General features: G+C 47.0%; 1 protein-coding gene across 2 annotated transcripts in view; it reads right to left on the bottom strand.

The window, feature by feature from the left end:
- The window catches only part of LOC110515266 (plasma membrane calcium-transporting ATPase 3-like), a 174,949-nt gene extending 161,393 nt beyond the window's left edge, over positions 1-13,556 (bottom strand). The window contains exon 1 of one of the 2 annotated variants that reach the window (XM_036947843.1): positions 13,109-13,556. The gene's annotated coding sequence lies outside the window, so the exon portion shown is untranslated. The remainder of the gene's footprint in view (positions 1-13,108) is intronic. The other variant, XM_036947844.1, reaches the window with a different exon arrangement.
- Positions 13,557-15,607: the final 2,051 nt, after the last annotated feature.

Below are 15,607 nucleotides of genomic sequence, written 5' to 3'. Positions count from 1 at the left end.
GCAGCATTGAAGGTCCCCAAGAACACAGTGACCTCCCGTTCTGTAAAGTACTTAAAGTAAAATACTGGAAAGTACTACTTAAGTCATTTTGGGGGGTATCTGTACTCTACTTTACTATTGATATTTTTGACAACTTTTCCTTTTACTTCACTACATTCCTGATGATAACAAGGTACTTTTTACTCCACACATTCATCCTGACACTCAAAAGTACTTGTTACATTTGGAATGCTGAGCAAGACAGGAAATTGGTCCAATTCTGGCACTTATCAAGAGAACATCCCTGGTCATCCCTACTGCCTCTGATCTGGAGGACTCACTAAACAGAGAACATCCCTGGTGATCCCTACTGCCTCTGATCTGGAGGACTCACTAAACAGAGAACATCCCTGGTCATCCCTACTGCCTCTGATCTGGAGGACTCACTAAACAGAGAACATCCCTGGTCATCCCTACTGCCTCTGATCTGGATGACTCACTAAACAGAGAACATCCCTGGTCATCCATACTGCCTCTGATCTGGATGACTCACTAAACAGAGAACATCCCTGGTCATCCCTACTGCCTCTGATCTGGAGGACTCACTAAACAGAGAACATCCCTGGTCATCCCTACTGCCTCTGATCTGGAGGACTCACTAAACAGAGAACATCCCTGGTCATCCCTACTGCGTCTGATCTGGAGGACTCACTAAACAGAGAACATCCCTGGTCATCCCTACTGCCTCTGATCTGGAGGACTCACTAAACAGAGAACATCCCTGGTCATCCCTACTGCCTCTGATCTGGAGGACTCACTAAACAGAGAACATCCCTGGTCATCCCTACTGCCTCTGATCTGGAGGACTCACTAAACAGAGAACATCCCTGGTCATCCCTACTGCCTCTGATCTGGAGGACTCACTAAACAGAGAACATCCCTGGTCATCCCTACTGCCTCTGATCTGGAGGACTCACTAAACAGAGAACATCCCTGGTCATCCCTACTGCCTCTGATCTGGTGGACTCACTAAACAGAGAACATCCCTGGTCATCACTACTGCCTCTGATCTGGAGGACTCACTAAGTACATGCTTCGTTTGTAAATTATATCTTAGTGTTGCAACGTGCCCCTGGCAATCCTTCAATTAAAAAAACAAGAACAGCTATATGTCTGGCTTGCTTAATATAAGAGATATTTAATTATTTATACTTTTACTTTTGATATTCAGTACATTTTAGCAATTGCATTTACTTTAATACTTAAATGTATTTAAAAGCAAATACTTTTAGACTTTTACTCAAGTAGTATTTTACTGAGTGACTTTTACTTGAGTCATTTTCTATTAAGGTATCTTTTACCTCTACTCAATTATGACATTGGGTACTTGTTCCACTACTGGTGGCTTCCATCACTCTTACATGGCAGAAGTTTGTAACCAGACTCTTCCTAGAGCTGGCCGCCCATCCAAACTTAGCAATCGGGGATGAAGGGCCTTGGTCAGGGGAGGTGACCAAGAACCCGATGATCCCTCTGACAGCCATCCAGAGTTCCTCTGTGGAGATGAGAGAATCTTCCAGAAGGACAACCATCTCTGCAGCACTCACCAATCAGTCCAATATGGTAGAGTGGCCAGACAGAAGTCACTTCTCAGTAAAAGGCACATGACAGCCCGTTTGGAGTTTGCTAAATTAAATCAAATTGTATTTGTCACATGCGCCGAATACAACAAGTGTAGACCTTATAGTGAAATGCTTACCTACAAGCCCTTATTAACCAACAATGCAGATTTAAGAAAATACAAAAAAAACATTTGTATTAAAAAGTAGGAGATAAGAATAACAAATAATTCAAGAGCAGCAGCAAATAACAATAGTAGGGCTATATACAGGGTATTACGGTACAGAGTCAATGTGGAGGCTATATACAGGGTATTACGGTACAGAGTCAATGTGGAGGCTATATACAGGGTATTACGGTACAGAGTCAATGTGGAGGCTATATACAGGGTATTACGGTACAAAGTCAATGTGGAGGCTATATACAGGGTGTTACGGTACAGAGTCAATGTGGAGGCTATATACAGGGTATTACGGTACAGAGTCAATGTGGAGGCTATATACAGGGTATTACGGTACAGAGTCAATGTGGAGGCTATATACAGGGTGTTACGGTACAGAGTCAATGTGGAGGCTATATACAGGGTGTTACGGTACAGAGTCAATGTGGAGGCTATATACAGGGTATTACGGTACAGAGTCAATGTGGAGGCTATATACAGGGTATTACGGTACAGAGTCAATGTGGAGGCTATATACAGAGTATTACGGTACAGAGTCAATGTGGAGGCTATATACAGGGTATTACGGTACAGAGTCAATGTGGAGGCTATATACAGGGGGTACCAGTACAGAGTCAATGTGGAGGCTATATACTGGGGGTACCGGTACAGAGTCAATGTGGAGGCTATATACAGGGGGTACCAGTACAGAGTTAATATGGAGGCTATATACAGGGGGTACCGGTACAGAGTCAATGTGGAGGCTATATACAGGGGGTACCGGTACAGAGTCAATGTGGAGGCTATATACAGGTGGTATCGGTACAGAGTCAATGTGGAGGCTATATACAGGGGGTACCAGTACAGAGTCAGTGTGGAGGCTATATACAGGGTATTACGGTACAGAGTCAATGTGGAGGGTATATACAGGGGGTACCGGTACAGAGTCAATGTGGAGGCTATATACAGGGGGTACCGGTACATAGTGAATGTGGAGGCTATATACAGGGGGTACCGGTACAGAGTCAATGTGGAGGCTATATACAGGGGGTACCGGTACAGAGTAAATTGTGCAGGGGTACTTGTTAGGGCAACGGTGTCGAGGTAATTGCGGTAATTTGTACATGTAGGTCAAGTTATTTAAAGTGACCATGCATAGACAATAACAGACAGTAGCAGCAGCGTAGAAGGGGGGAGGGTAATGCAAATAGTCTGGGTAGCCATTTGATTAGCTGTTTAGGAGTCTTATGGCTTGGGGGTAGAAGCTTTTTAGAAAGCCTCTTGGTCGTAGACTTGGAGCTCCGGTACAGCTTGCCATGCGGTAGCAGAGAGAACAGTTTATGACTAGGGTGGCTGGAGTCTTTGACGATTTTTAGGGCCTTCCTCTGATACCGCCTGGTATAAAGGTCCTGGATGGCAGGAAGCTTGGCCCCGGTTATGTACTGGGCCCTTTGCACTACCCTCTGTAGTGCCTTGCGTTCGGAGGCTGAGCAGTTGCCATACCAGGCAGTGATGCAACCAGTTAGGATGCTCTCGATGGTGCAGCTGTAAAATCTTTTTAGGATATGGGGACCCATGCCAAGTCTTTTCAGTCTCCTGAGGGGGAAAAGGTTTTGTTGTGCCCTCTTCATGACTGTCTTGGTGTGTTTGGACCATTCTAGTTTGTTGGTGATATGGTGCCAAGGAACTTGAAGCGCTCAACCTGCTCCACTACAGCCCCGTCGATGAGAATGGGGGTGTGCTCGGTCCTCCTTTTCCTGTTGTTCACAATCATCTCCTTTGTCTTGATCACATTGAGGGAGAGGTTGTTGTCCTGCCAGGTTTCTGACCTCCTCCCAATAGGCTGTCTCATCGTTGTCGGTGATCAAGCCTACCACTGTTGTGTCGTCAACAAACTTAATGATGGTGTTGGAGTCGTGCCTGGCCGTGCAGTCATGAGTGAACAGGGAGTACAGGAGGGGACTGTGCATGCACCCTTGAGGGGCCCCCGTGTTGAGGATCATTGTGGCGGATGTGTTGTTACCAACCCTTACCACCTGGGGGCGGCCCGTCAGGAAGTCCTGGATACAGTTGCAGAGGGAGGTGTTAAGTCCCAGGGTCCTTAGCTTAGTGATGAGCTTTATGGTGTTGAACACTGAGCTGTAGTCAATGAACAGCATTCTCACATAGGTGTTCCTTTCGTCCAGGTCTGAAAGGGCAGTGTGGAGTGCAATAGAAATGGTATCATCTGTGGATCTGTTGGTGCAGTATGCAAATTGGAGTGGGTCTAGGGATTCTGGGATAATGGTGTTGATGTGAGCCATGACCAGCCTTTCAAAGCATTTCATGGCTACAGACGTGAGTGCTACGGTTGGTAGTTATTTAGACAGGTTACCTTGGCGTCCTTGGCCACAAGGACTATGGTGGTCAGCTTGAAACATGTAGGTATTACAGACTGGGTCAGTGAGAGGTTGAAAATGTCAGTTAAGACACTTGCCATTTGGTCAGCGCATGCTCACAGTACATGTCCTGGTAATCCTTCTGGCACTGCAGCCTTGTGAATGTTGACCTGTTTAAAGGTCTTACTCACATCGGCTGCGAAGAGTGTGATCACACAGTCTTCCGGAGCAGCTGATGCTCTCATGCATGTTTCAGTGTTACTTGCCTTGAAGCGATTTAGCTCTTCTGGTAGGCTCGTGTCACTGGGCAGCTCTCGGCTGTGCTTCCCTTTGTAGTCTGTAATTGCCAACGATTCAATCTTAGTCCTCTATTGACGCTTTGCCTGTTTGAAGGTTCGTCATAGTAGGGCATAGCAGGATTTCTTATAAGCTTCCGGATTAGAGTCCTGCTCATTGAAAGCAGCAGCTCTCCCTTTTAGCTCAGTGCAGATGTTGCCTGTAATCCATTGCTTCTGGTTGGAGTGTGTACGTATAGTCACTGTGGGGATGACGTCATCGATGCACTTATTGATGAAGCCAGTGACTGATGTGGTGTACTCCTCAATGCTATCAGAATATTCCAGTCTGTGATAGCAAAACAGTCCTGTAGTTTAGCATCTGCTTCATCTGACCACTCTTTTATAGACTGAGTCACTGGTGCTTCCTGCTTTAATTTTTGGTTGTAAGCAGGAATTAGGAGGATAGAATTCTGGTCATATTTGCCAAATGGAGGGCGAGGGAGTGCTTTGTACGCGTCTCTGTGTGTGGAGTAAAGATTGTCTAGAATTGTTTTCCCTTTGGTTGCACATTTAACATGCTGATAGAAATGAGGTAAAACTGATTTAAGTTTCCCTGCATTAAATTCCCCTGCCGCTATGAGAGCTGCCTCTGGGTGAGCATTTCCTGTTTGCTTATGGCGGTATACAGCTCATTGAGTGTGGTTTTAGTGCCAGCTTCTGTCTGTGGTGGTATGAAGACAGCTACGAAAAATACAGATGAAAACTCTCTAGGTAGATAGTGTGGTCTACAGCTTATCATTAGATACTCTACCTCAGGCGGACAAAACCTTGAGTCTTCCTTAGCTATAGTACACGGCCCTAAGCACAAAGCAAAGACAATGCAGGAGTGGCTTCGGGATAAGTCTCTGAATGTCCTTGATTTGCCCAGCCAGAGCCCAGAGTCGAACCCGATCTAACATCTCTGGAGAGATGCTCCCCATCCAACCTGACAGAGCTTGAGAGGATCTGCAGAGAAGAATGGGAGAAACTCCCTATCCAACCTGACAGAGCTTGAGAGGATCTGCAGAGAAGAATGGGAGAAACTCCCCATCCAACCTGACAGAGAGGATCTGCAGAGAAGAATGGGAGAAACTCCCCATCCAACCTGACAGAGAGGATCTGCAGAGAAGGATGGGAGAAACTCCCCATCCAACCTGACAGAGAGGATCTGCAGAGAAGAATGGGAGAAACTCCCCATCCAACCTGACAGAGAGGATCTGCAGAGAAGGATGGGAGAAACTCCCCATCCAACCTGACAGAGCTTGAGAGGATCTGCAGAGAAGGATGGGAGAAACTCCCCATCCAACCTGACAGAGAGGATCTGCAGAGAAGAATGGGAGAAACTCCCCATCCAACCTGACAGAGCTTGAGAGGATCTGCAGAGAAGGATGGGAGAAACTCCCCATCCAACCTGACAGAGAGGATCTGCAGAGAAGAATGGGAGAAACTCCCCATCCAACCTGACAGAGAGGATCTGCAGAGAAGAATGGGAGAAACTCCCCATCCAACCTGACAGAGAGGATCTGCAGAGAAGAATGGGAGAAACTCCCCATCCAACCTGACAGAGAGGATCTGCAGAGAAGAATGGGAGAAACTCCCCATCCAACCTGACAGAGAGGATCTGCAGAGAAGAATGGGAGAAACTCCCCATCCAACCTGACAGAGAGGATCTGCAGAGAAGAATGGGAGAAACTCCCCATCCAACCTGACAGAGAGGATCTGCAGAGAAGAATGGGAGAAACTCCCCATCCAACCTGACAGAGCTTGAGAGGATTTGCAGAGAAGAATGGGAGAAACTCCCCATCCAACCTGACAGAGCTTGAGAGGATCTGCAGAGAAGAATGGGAGAAACTCCCCATCCAACCTGACAGAGAGGATCTGCAGAGAAGGATGGGAGAAACTCCCCATCCAACCTGACAGAGAGGATCTGCAGAGAAGAATGGGAGAAACTCCCCATCCAACCTGACAGAGAGGATATGCAGAGAAGGATGGGAGAAACTCCCCATCCAACCTGACAGAGAGGATCTGCAGAGAAGAATGGGAGAAACTCCCCATCCAACCTGACAGAGAGGATCTGCAGAGAAGGATGGGAGAAACTCCCCATCCAACCTGACAGAGAGGATCTGCAGAGAAGAATGGGAGAAACTCCCCATCCAACCTGACAGAGAGGATCTGCAGAGAAGGATGGGAGAAACTCCCCATCCAACCTGACAGAGAGGATCTGCAGAGAAGAATGGGAGAAACTCCCCATCCAACCTGACAGAGCTTGAGAGGATCTGCAGAGAAGAATGGGAGAAACTCCCCATCCAACCTGACAGAGAGGATCTGCAGAGAAGAATGGGAGAAACTCCCCATCCAACCTGACAGAGCTTGAGAGGATCTGCAGAGAAGAATGGGAGAAACTCCCCATCCAACCTGACAGAGAGGATCTGCAGAGAAGGATGGGAGAAACTCCCCATCCAACCTGACAGAGCTTGAGAGGATTTGCAGAGAAGGATGGGAGAAACTCCCCATCCAACCTGACAGAGAGGATCTGCAGAGAAGGATGGGAGAAACTCCCCATCCAACCTGACAGAGAGGATCTGCAGAGAAGGATGGGAGAAACTCCCCATCCAACCTGACAGAGAGGATCTGCAGAGAAGAATGGGAGAAACTCCCCATCCAACCTGACAGAGCTTGAGAGGATTTGCAGAGAAGGATGGGAGAAACTCCCCATCCAACCTGACAGAGAGGATCTGCAGAGAAGAATGGGAGAAACTCCCCATCCAACCTGACAGAGAGGATCTGCAGAGAAGAATGGGAGAAACTCCCCATCCAACCTGACAGAGAGGATCTGCAGAGAAGAATGGGAGAAACTCCCCATCCAACCTGACAGAGAGGATCTGCAGAGAAGGATGGGAGAAACTCCCCATCCAACCTGACAGAGCTTGAGAGGATTTGCAGAGAAGGATGGGAGAAACTCCCCATCCAACCTGACAGAGAGGATCTGCAGAGAAGGATGGGAGAAACTCCCCATCCAACCTGACAGAGAGGATCTGCAGAGAAGGATGGGAGAAACTCTCCATCCAACCTGACAGAGAGGATCTGCAGAGAAGGATGGGAGAAACTCCCCATCCAACCTGACAGAGAGGATCTGCAGAGAAGGATGGGAGAAACTCCCCATCCAACCTGACAGAGAGGATCTGCAGAGAAGGATGGGAGAAACTCCCCATCCAACCTGACATAGAGGATCTGCAGAGAAGGATGGGAGAAACTCCCCATCCAACCTGACAGAGAGGATCTGCAGAGAAGAATGGGAGAAACTCCCCATCCAACCTGACAGAGAGGATCTGCAGAGAAGGATGGGAGAAACTCCCCATCCAACCTGACAGAGAGGATCTGCAGAGAAGGATGGGAGAAACTCCCCATCCAACCTGACAGAGAGGATCTGCAGAGAAGGATGGGAGAAACTCCCCATCCAACCTGACAGAGAGGATCTGCAGAGAAGGATGGGAGAAACTCCCCATCCAACCTGACAGAGAGGATCTGCAGAGAAGAATGGGAGAAACTCCCCATCCAACCTGACAGAGAGGATCTGCAGAGAAGGATGGGAGAAACTCCCCATCCAACCTGACAGAGAGGATCTGCAGAGAAGGATGGGAGAAACTCCCCATCCAACCTGACAGAGAGGATCTGCAGAGAAGGATGGGAGAAACTCCCCATCCAACCTGACAGAGAGGATCTGCAGAGAAGAATGGGAGAAACTCCCCATCCAACCTGACAGAGAGGATCTGCAGAGAAGGATGGGAGAAACTCCCCATCCAACCTGACAGAGAGGATCTGCAGAGAAGAATGGGAGAAACTCCCCATCCAACCTGACAGAGAGGATCTGCAGAGAAGAATGGGAGAAACTCCCCATCCAACCTGACAGAGAGGATCTGCAGAGAAGAATGGGAGAAACTCCCCATCCAACCTGACAGAGAGGATCTGCAGAGAAGGATGGGAGAAACTCCCCATCCAACCTGACAGAGAGGATCTGCAGAGAAGGATGGGAGAAACTCCCCATCCAACCTGACAGAGAGGATCTGCAGAGAAGGATGGGAGAAACTCCCCATCCAACCTGACAGAGAGGATCTGCAGAGAAGGATGGGAGAAACTCCCCATCCAACCTGACAGAGAGGATCTGCAGAGAAGGATGGGAGAAACTCCCCATCCAACCTGACAGAGAGGATCTGCAGAGAAGGATGGGAGAAACTCCCCATCCAACCTGACAGAGAGGATCTGCAGAGAAGGATGGGAGAAACTCCCCATCCAACCTGACAGAGCTTGAGAGGATCTGCAGAGAAGGATGGGAGAAACTCCCCATCCAACCTGACAGAGAGGATCTGCAGAGAAGGATGGGAGAAACTCCCCATCCAACCTGACAGAGAGGATCTGCAGAGAAGGATGGGAGAAACTCCCCATCCAACCTGACAGAGAGGATCTGCAGAGAAGGATGGGAGAAACTCCCCATCCAACCTGACAGAGAGGATCTGCAGAGAAGGATGGGAGAAACTCCCCATCCAACCTGACAGAGAGGATCTGCAGAGAAGAATGGGAGAAACTCCCCATCCAACCTGACAGAGAGGATCTGCAGAGAAGGATGGGAGAAACTCCCCATCCAACCTGACAGAGAGGATCTGCAGAGAAGGATGGGAGAAACTCCCCATCCAACCTGACAGAGAGGATCTGAAGAGAAGAATGGGAGAAACTCCCCATCCAACCTGACAGAGCTTGAGAGGATTTGCAGAGAAGGATGGGAGAAACTCCCCATCCAACCTGACAGAGAGGATCTGCAGAGAAGGATGGGAGAAACTCCCCATCCAACCTGACAGAGAGGATCTGCAGAGAAGGATGGGAGAAACTCCCCATCCAACCTGACAGAGAGGATCTGCAGAGAAGAATGGGAGAAACTCCCCATCCAACCTGACAGAGAGGATCTGAAGAGAAGGATGGGAGAAACTCCCCATCCAACCTGACAGAGAGGATCTGCAGAGAAGGATGGGAGAAACTCCCCATCCAACCTGACAGAGAGGATCTGCAGAGAAGGATGGGAGAAACTCCCCATCCAACCTGACAGAGAGGATCTGCAGAGAAGGATGGGAGAAACTCCCCATCCAACCTGACAGAGAGGATCTGCAGAGAAGGATGGGAGAAACTCCCCATCCAACCTGACAGAGAGGATCTGCAGAGAAGGATGGGAGAAACTCCCCATCCAACCTGACAGAGAGGATCTGCAGAGAAGAATGGGAGAAACTCCCCATCCAACCTGACAGAGAGGATCTGCAGAGAAGGATGGGAGAAACTCCCCATCCAACCTGACAGAGAGGATCTGCAGAGAAGAATGGGAGAAACTCCCCATCCAACCTGACAGAGAGGATCTGCAGAGAAGGATGGGAGAAACTCCCCATCCAACCTGACAGAGAGGATCTGCAGAGAAGGATGGGAGAAACTCCCCATCCAACCTGACAGAGAGGATCTGCAGAGAAGAATGGGAGAAACTCCCCATCCAACCTGACAGAGAGGATCTGCAGAGAAGGATGGGAGAAACTCCCCATCCAACCTGACAGAGAGGATCTGCAGAGAAGAATGGGAGAAACTCCCCATCCAACCTGACAGAGAGGATCTGCAGAGAAGAATGGGAGAAACTCCCCATCCAACCTGACAGAGAGGATCTGCAGAGAAGAATGGGAGAAACTCCCCATCCAACCTGACAGAGAGGATCTGCAGAGAAGGATGGGAGAAACTCCCCATCCAACCTGACAGAGAGGATCTGCAGAGAAGAATGGGAGAAACTCCCCATCCAACCTGACAGAGAGGATCTGCAGAGAAGGATGGGAGAAACTCCCCATCCAACCTGACAGAGAGGATCTGCAGAGAAGGATGGGAGAAACTCCCCATCCAACCTGACAGAGAGGATCTGCAGAGAAGGATGGGAGAAACTCCCCATCCAACCTGACAGAGAGGATCTGCAGAGAAGAATGGGAGAAACTCCCCATCCAACCTGACAGAGAGGATCTGCAGAGAAGGATGGGAGAAACTCCCCATCCAACCTGACAGAGAGGATCTGCAGAGAAGAATGGGAGAAACTCCCCATCCAACCTGACAGAGAGGATCTGCAGAGAAGAATGGGAGAAACTCCCCATCCAACCTGACAGAGAGGATCTGCAGAGAAGAATGGGAGAAACTCCCCATCCAACCTGACAGAGAGGATCTGCAGAGAAGGATGGGAGAAACTCCCCATCCAACCTGACAGAGAGGATCTGCAGAGAAGAATGGGAGAAACTCCCCATCCAACCTGACAGAGAGGATCTGCAGAGAAGGATGGGAGAAACTCCCCATCCAACCTGACAGAGAGGATCTGCAGAGAAGGATGGGAGAAACTCCCCAAATACAGATGTGATATTTCAGCTTTTTATTTACTTATACATTTAATAAAATTTCTAAAAACTGTTTTTGCTTTGTCATTATTGGGTGTAGATTAATGAGGGGAAAAACAAGGCTGTAAAGTAACAAAATGTGGAAGAAGTCAAGGGGGTCTGAATACTTTCTGAATGCACTATATATCTGGTATATAAATATATAACTGATATACATAAAGCTGATATACAGTAACAGTCAAAAGCTGTCATCAAGGCAAAGGTTGGCTACTTTGAATAATCTAAAATTATAAATATATTTAGATTTTTTTTTACACTTTTTTTGGTTACCTCATGATTCCATATGTGTTATTTCATAGTTTTGATGTCATCACAATTATTCTGTAGAAAATGTAGATAAAGAAAATCCCTTGAATGGGTTTGTCCAAACTTTTGACTGGTACTGTACATATTGTTAATAAATTGATATACATACAGCTGGTATGTATGGCTGATATACAGTACCAGTCAACAGTGGTGACACTGTCTGTGATTTATTTAAAATTCAAGGCACACTTAACCAGCATGTCTACCACAGCATTCTGCAGTAATACGCCATCCCATCTGGTTTGCGCTTAGTGGGACTATCACTTGTTTTTCAACAGGACAATGACCAAGGCTGTGTAAAGGCTATTTGCAGTGCTGCATCAGATGACATGTCCTCCACAATCACCTGACCTCAACCCAATTGAGATGGTTTGGGATGAGTTGGACCGCAGAGTGAAGGAAAAGCAGCCAACAAGTGCTCAGCATATGTGTGAACTCTTTCAAGACTGTTGGAAAAGCATTCCAGGTGAAGCTGGTTGACAGAATGCCAAGAGTGTGCAAAGTAAGTTGTTATCAAGGCAAAGCTACTTTGGAAAATTAGAAATTGTAAATATATTTAGATTTGTAAAAGAAGAAAAAGTTAAAGGGTGACATGATTCCATAGGTGTTATTTCATAGTTTCTATGTCTTCACTATTATTCTACAATGTAGACAATAGTAAAAATAAAGAAAAACCCTTGAATGAGTAGGTGTGTCCAAACCTTTGACTGGCACTGTAAATATAACTGATATACAAACAGCTGATAAATAAATATATAGCTGATATCCATTACTGATTTATACTGAGTATACAAAACATTAAGAACACCTTCCTAATATTGAGTTGCACACCTTTTTTGCCCTTAGAACAGCCTCCATTTGTCGGGACATGGACTGTACAAGGTGTGGAAAGCTTTCCACAGGGGTTCTGGCCCACATCGACTCCAATGCTTCCCACAGTTGCGTCAAGTTGACCGAGCTATTCTGCATTGTGTCCCACCACCCACCACCCCCTCTTTTACGCTACTGCTACTCTCTGCTACTTTTATAGCCTCGCTACTGTATATAGCCGGTCATTTTACTGTTCTTTACCTATCTATTGTTCACCTAATACCTTATTTGCACTCTTGGTTAGAGCCTGTAAGTAACCATTTCACTGTAAGGTTGTATTCGGCGCACGTGACAAATAAACTAAATAGATTTGATTTGATGTCCTTTGGGTGGTGGACCATTCTTGATACACACAGGAAACTGTTGAGTGGGAAAAACCCAGAAGCATTGCAGTTCTTGACCCACATACACAATCGATGTCTCAATTTACTCAAGGTTTAAAAATCCTCCTTTAACCTGTCTCCTACCATTCATCTACACGGAATGAAATGGATTTAACAGGTGATTAAGGGATCGTAGCTTTTCATCTGGATTCACCATGGAAAGAGAAGGTGTTGTTTTGTTCACTCAGTATAGCTGTTATGTAGTCTACTGTGTGACACTTCCTTCCTCTATATCTCTGTCCATCTCTCACTCTCTGATCTCACACACACAAACACACTATGACAGAAGCACCAACCTACCCGGACAGCGTGATCACAGGGGTCAATCAAATACATTAAATAACTGTTTGACCTCCTACAAAACATCTCCTTCCATCATCAGACATCATACCATGCGCGCGCGCGTGCACACACACACACACACACACACACACACACACACACACACACACGCGCACACACACACACACACACACACACACACACACACACACACACACACACACACACACACACACACACACACACACACACACAAACGTACACACAGATATGCACCTACATGTACACACATATGTATTCATATGCACACACACAGATGCACATACGCACACACAAACATGCATAGGCTACACACCACTGACTCACTGTACAGGCCGAGCTCAAGGACACAGAGACGGAGGCAGAATCCCGTTAATGCGCCTGGAAGCAGAGAATCTACTAAAGTAACAGAGCTGATTCCGTTATCGCTTGGTCCATATGTTGATATTGATCATGATGATGAATATTGTCCCCTTGAAGATCCGCTCTGTCTGTCAGATTGATCTCGCTCAGCAGCGGGGCGCAGAGAGACAAGACGCAGAGGTGATGTGCTTCCTAGGCAGGCAGGGGGGGGGGGTGAGAGGGACCACGGGGTTCGGTAGCACCCTCAGGTAACGGTTATCAGTCTACCGGGTTCTGCTCGCAGTGTTTATAGTCCTAAAGATAGACAGAGATAGAGAACTACGAGGGCGCTAGGAGAAGCTGATGATGATGCGACATTCCGGGGTTGAACTGAGACCTCTGCACGCACTCGGAGGCATGCAGCGTCTGCAAGAGGAAGGAGAGGAGGGCGGAAGAGAGAGAGAATGGGGAGGAGAGAGGAGGAAAGGGAGGAGGGAGGAAGAGAGAGAGAGAATGGGGAGGAGGGAGGAGGAAAGGGAGGAGGGAGGAAGAGAGAGAGAATAGGGAGGAGGGAGGAAGAGAGAGAGAATGGGGAGGAGGGAGGAGGAAAGGGAGGAGGGAGGAAGAGAGAAAAGGAAGGGAGGAGATAGAGTGTCCAAATAAACATACACTGAACAAAAATATAAACGCAACATGTAAAGTGTTTCACAATAAATAAAACATTCCAGAAATGTTCCATACATGCAAAAAATGTATTTATTTCAAATTTTGTGCACAAATTAGTTTACATCCCTGTTAGTGAGTATTTCTCATTTTGCCAAGATAATCCATCCAGCTGACAGGTGTGGTATATCAAGAAGCTGATTAAACAGCATGATCATTACACAGGTGCACCTTGTGCTGGGGACAATAAAAGGCCACTCTAAAATTTGCACAATGCCACAGATATCTCATGTTGTGAAGGACTGTGCAATTGGCATGCTGACTGCAGGAATGTCCACCAGAACTCTTGTCAGGGTATTTAAAAAAATGCTCTACCATAAGCCGCCTCCAATGTCGTTTTAGAGAATTTGGCAGTTCATCCAACTTGCCTCAGTAAAATGACACCGACAGATAGGGCTGCCATGCTTCTAGCTGCTAAGAAAAACATTTTTGTGTTCTTACGTACAACCGGGAAGAACTTTTGGATATCAGAGCGGCGGTATCTCGCCAGCCTTACCAACATTACAAACAGGAATCCCCAGGGCAATTGAACTGCACCCCCAGGGCAATTTAACTGATTCCAGACGCTGATCCAAAACACAGCTGGCAGAGAAGAAGTATTTGCAGTGGACTTCAAGTCTGACTCAGGAGGCGCGCACACAACCTATCGCTTCCAAGTATATTACTCGCTAATGTTCAGTCTCTGGATAATAAAGTTGACGAGCTCAGGGCGAGGATCTCCTTCCAGAGAGACATCAAGTATCGTAACATAGTCTGTTTCATGGAAACATGGCTCTCTCGGGAAATACTGTCTTAGTCCATACAGCCAGTTGGGTTCTCAGTTCATCGCGCAGACAGGAATAAATATCTCTCCGGTAAGAAGAAGGGTATGTTTCATGATTAACTACTCCTGGTGTGATTGTGATAACATACAGAAACTCAAGTAATTGTGTTCACTCCAACCTAGAATACCTCACAATCAAATGCCAACCGTATTACCTCCCAAGATAATTATCTTCCTTTATAGTCACAGCCATGTATATACCCCCTCAATTCGACACCACAACTGCCTTTAAAAATAATTTCTCTGGACTTTATGCGAACTGGAAACCACATATCCTGAGGATGCATTTATTGTAGCTGGGGATTTTAACAAATTTGAGGAAAACGTTACCGAAGTTCTATCAACACACTGACTGTAGTACTCGAGCTGCTAAAACACTTGACCACTGCTACTCCAACTTTCTGGATGCCTACAAGGCCCTCCCCGCCTTCCCTTCGGCAAATCTGATAACCACTCTATTTTCCTCCACCCTTCCTATAGGCAGAAACTCAAACAGGAAGTGCCCATGCTAAGGACTATTCAACGCTGGTCTGACCAATCGGAATGCACGCTTCAAGATTGTTTCGATCACGTGGACTGGGATATGTTCCGGGAATCTTCTGAGAATAATATTGAACCAGTGCATTTAACCATGTCAAGGTGACTGGAGATATGGCCGAATATAAACAATGTAGTTATTCACTCCGCAAGGCAATCAAACAGGCAAAACATCAGTATAGAGACAACGTGGAGTCGCAATTCAACGGCTCAGACACGAGACGTGTCTGCGTAGCCAATGTAAATAATTTTTAACATTTAAACGTGTTAACCGTCGCAAGGCTGCCGTCCCAGATGGTATCCCTGGCTGCATCTTCAGAGCATGCGCAGACCAGCTGGCTGGTGTGTTTACGGACATATTCAATCGCTCCCTATCTCAGTCTGTTGTCC

The sequence above is a fragment of the Oncorhynchus mykiss genome, chromosome 16 (assembly GCF_013265735.2).
Source record: "Oncorhynchus mykiss isolate Arlee chromosome 16, USDA_OmykA_1.1, whole genome shotgun sequence".
Taxonomy (NCBI): Eukaryota; Metazoa; Chordata; class Actinopteri; order Salmoniformes; family Salmonidae; genus Oncorhynchus; species Oncorhynchus mykiss.
The sequence above is the reverse complement of the archived record's forward strand: the minus strand, read 5'-3'. Positions and strand labels throughout refer to the sequence as shown.